The sequence below is a fragment of the Anomaloglossus baeobatrachus genome, chromosome 3 (assembly GCF_048569485.1).
Source record: "Anomaloglossus baeobatrachus isolate aAnoBae1 chromosome 3, aAnoBae1.hap1, whole genome shotgun sequence".
Taxonomy (NCBI): domain Eukaryota; kingdom Metazoa; phylum Chordata; class Amphibia; order Anura; family Aromobatidae; genus Anomaloglossus; species Anomaloglossus baeobatrachus.
Window position 1 is genome coordinate 543,529,189 of NC_134355.1, and position 4,312 is coordinate 543,533,500.

Below are 4,312 nucleotides of genomic sequence, written 5' to 3' on the forward strand. Positions count from 1 at the left end.
CATATTTGTTACAGCATTTTATAATGCAATTTTGTGGTAATATTTTATTCACAAATGCGATTTTATATGAGGACTACAAAGTGAGAACTAGGAACATTCATTATATCGACCCCTAAACGCAGACTTTGACAGTTTCACATGCCAGATTGGCGAGCAGCGATTTCCTCATTATAAGCTCTGTTAGCTATTCTGATTTGCCTAAAACTGCTAATAAACTGTTTCTATCTCACACCTATTCTATGGACAGCCAGAGGCATACCTTCCATAGCAGTAGACTACACAGCCACTATGGGGCTCGTGAGTCACGAAGGCCTGGTCCACCAACCATGGTTACAATATCACTGGTATCGAAAACCTCAAGATACAGATACCATTGAATAGAGTAATGCAGCATGGACCCAACAGCTGACGCAGCTCATGCATCCGAGTCATGATGACGTCACTCATTGGTGCCTGCTGCACAGAGCCTTAAGCGGGCTGTACATGCTGCGATCTCGCTAGCGAGATCGCAAGCGATCGTACCCACCCCCGTCGGTTGTGCGACATGGGCAAATCGCTGCCCATGCTGCACAACATCGATTACCTCAGTCCCACGGACTTACCTGCCCTGCGACGTCGCTATGGCCGGCGAACCGCCTCCTTTCTAAGGGGGCGGTTTGTGTGGCGTCACAGCGACGTCACACCGCAGGTGTCCAATAGAAGCGGAGGGGCGGAGATGAGCGGAACATAACATCCCGCCCACCTCCTTCCTTCCGCATTGCCGGTGGAGGCAGATAAGGAGATGTTCGTCGCTCCTGCGGTGTCACACACAGCGATGTGTGATGCCGCAGGAACGAGGAACAACATCGCTAATAAACAGAAAACGATTTTGACCGCTTTTGCGGTCGTTTAAGGTCTCTCATAAGTGTCACACACTGCAATCTCGTTAATGACGTCGGATGTGCGTCACAAATACCGTGACCCCGACTATAATTCATTAACGATATCGCAGCGTGTAAAGCCCCCTTTAGTCCCAATGCTGTAAAAACCAGACTAGTGCTATGGGAAAAAACACCTATGTTAGGTTTTTTTTTTTTTTAATGTCCGTACTTGAGGGGGGCCATCATACTGTGTGGGGGGCTGTGCGAGCTACCATACTGTGTGGGACCATCTTATCTATAGAAACCATCATACTGGGTGGCAGACTATGGGGTCTGTCATACTAAGAAGAGGTCATATACTAAGTGGGGGAACTGTGGCAGCCATCATAGTGAGTGAGGGACTATTGGAGCCATCATATTTTGTGGTTGCCTATATACTGTTTAGGGAGATATGGGGGCCATTATACAAGGTGGAGGAAATTATACTGAGTGGGAAACTATTGGAGGCATCATATTGTGTGTGGGTGACTGTGGAAGCCATTATACGGTGTGTGGAGGTTTGTGGGGGCCAGAATACTGCGTGTGAACTATGGAGACATCAAAATGTGTTGGAGGCATTTATATTGTGTTTCCGGTTACTGTGTGGAAATCTTATGGTTTTAGGGCACTGTGGCAGAATGTGTTTGAGAAATATAGGTAAAAAGGAGAGAGGATGGTGCTTTCTGGCCATAATAGGTTTGCAAAAGAAAATTAAAATAAAAGAACAGGGAATATGCACACCTGATTATTTGGGCACAACTCTTAAAAATGCATGAAATACATCCAATTTCTCCAAGATAGTTCTGGAAGTGTGTAATGAGAAGATATACCAGGCGAAGGGCGTTCCCACATTAGCCGATATAATCCAAAGGAAAAAATAACCAAAGCAATAAAATAAAAATATTGAAAAACGTGTTTTAGCTGTATCCTACCTTCTTCAGGTGTCTGTGGGGGGCATCAAACTGGGTTGCGGGCCCTGTGGCGTCATCCTACTTTGCTCATCATTCTGTGCATGTGTGAGGTACTGTGGGAGTAATTAGCTATAGGGGGCATCATAATGAGACCACTAAGGAACTTAGTAGTTACTATGTACTTGTTGAAATAGACACCCTTTCCATTTTTAAAAGTTGGGAGGTATGACCCCACCTAGAATTAAAACTAGAAGTTTGCATACACGATCTAAAAATACACATTTGTATATTTTTCTCACTATCTGACATGAAATCAGAATAAACCTTTCCTGTTTGAGGTCAATTAGGAATCAAAATTATTTATATTTGCCAAATGCCAGAATAATGAGTGAAAGAATGTTTTAAGGCATTTTTATTACTTTCTGTAAAGTCAAAAGTTTACCTACATTTCATTAGTATTTGGTACCATTGCCCTTAAACTGTATGACTTGGGTCAAAACGTTTTGGATCACCTTCCACAAGCTTCTCACAATAGTTGGTAGGAATTTGGGCCCACTGCTCCTGACAGAACTGGTGTAACTGAGCCATGTTTTAGGTCGCCTTGCTCGCTCACCTCCTTTTTAGCTTTGCCCATACATTTTCAATAGGATTAAGATCAGGGAATTGTGATGGCCACTCCAAAACATTTACTTTCTTTTCCTTAAGCCACTTTGTAACCAGTTTGGCAGTATGCTTCGGGTCATTGTCCATTTCGAAACCCATTTCCGCCCAAGCTTTAAGCTCCTCGCTGATGTCTTGAGATGTTGCTTCAGTATTGCCACAATCTTCTTTCCTCATGATGCCATCTAGTTTGTGAAGTGCACCAGTCCATCCTGCAGCAAGACAACCCCACAATATGATGCTGCCACCGCTATGTTTCACAGTTGGGATTGTGTTCTTAGGCTTCAAAGCAGTTTCCTCAAAACATAACAATGGTCATTTTTAGCAAATAGTTCAATTTAAGTTTCATCAAAGCTCAGGACATGTCTCCAAAATTAAGGTCTTTGTTCCTGTGTGCATTTGCAAATATTACTCTGGCTTTTTTATGTTTGTTTTGGAGTAATTGCTTCTCCCTGGCAGAGTGGCCTTTCAGTTTCACTGTGGATGACACAATCTTGCCAGTTTCTGCCAGCATCTTCACATGGTCTTTTGCTTTTGTTCTTGGGTTGATGTGCACGTGTCTGACCAAAGCACTTTCATCTTTGGTACACAGAACCAGTCTCCTTCCTAGTGTATGTAAACTTTTGACTTTGCAGAAAGAAAAATGCCTTAAAACATTCTCACTCTCTCTCATTACCCCAGTATTTGGCAAATATAAATAAGTTTAGTTCTTAATTGACCTAAAACGGGAATGCTTTATTCTGATTTCATGTCAGATAGTGATAAAAACATGCATATGTTTTTTTTAGATAGTGTATTTAAACTTCTGGTTTTAACTGTACACTGCTGAATATTACTTTTTGGGCGTGTGAAGAGAGGAGGCGCAATTAGCCCTTTTGCTATGGGGCCCCATGATATCTGTGTGGGCCCCTACTGATATCAGAATGTAACCTCTTAAGAGTCAGACCTGGCCGATGTTAGCGGGTGCACTCTAAAAACATTTAAGTCATCACTGTATGTAAAGGGACCACCATCGATGGGAATGATCACCATGTAATTTTCTACAATTCCCTCTCGACAGCTACTGACATGGAGAAGTGCTGTGAGTATACACCACTTCTTAAAGCAAGGGTGAGGAACCTCTTTTCTGTCAAGAGGCCATTTGAAAATTTGTACCATCATTGGGGCGCCGCACAATTTGAACATTATCCTACTATATTTGGTCAAACAATTAACTCACTGGTGGCTGGATCTGCTTCTATGTGGTGCGGCTGTGATATTAGGTGATATTGATCTTGTTGCTTCTCACAACTGCTTTACCAGGGTTATGTCGGCTAGGACTGCTGAGGGCATATACATCACAGGAGACACTGGGGGCATATACATCACAGGAGATGCTGGGGGCATATACAGTGGATACAGAAAGTATTCAGACTCTTAAATTTTTCACTGTTTCATAGCAGCCATTTGATAAATTCAAAAAAGTTCATTTTTTTTCTCAATGTACACTCTGCACCCCATCTTGACAGAAAAAAACAAACGAAGAAATTTTTGCAAATTTATTAAATAAGAAGAACTAAAATATCCAATAATAGGGGAAATGCTTGTGGGGTGGAGGGGGTTGCTTTAAAAGGAGCTTGTCACCTCCAAAATTGCTATTTACCTGCAGAGGTGATGATACTCTGCAGGTAAATACATCATGTCTGGCTGGCTTACTGATGCAACAGCTACATGGAGGACATGAAGTTAAATTCTCCCTGTGGCTGCTTGATTCTTGTCATCAGGGCGGTGCACGGAGCATTTACAGTCACCACTCACTGTACAATGAGCAGCTGTTATCAATTACTCACAACTCTTTGATTG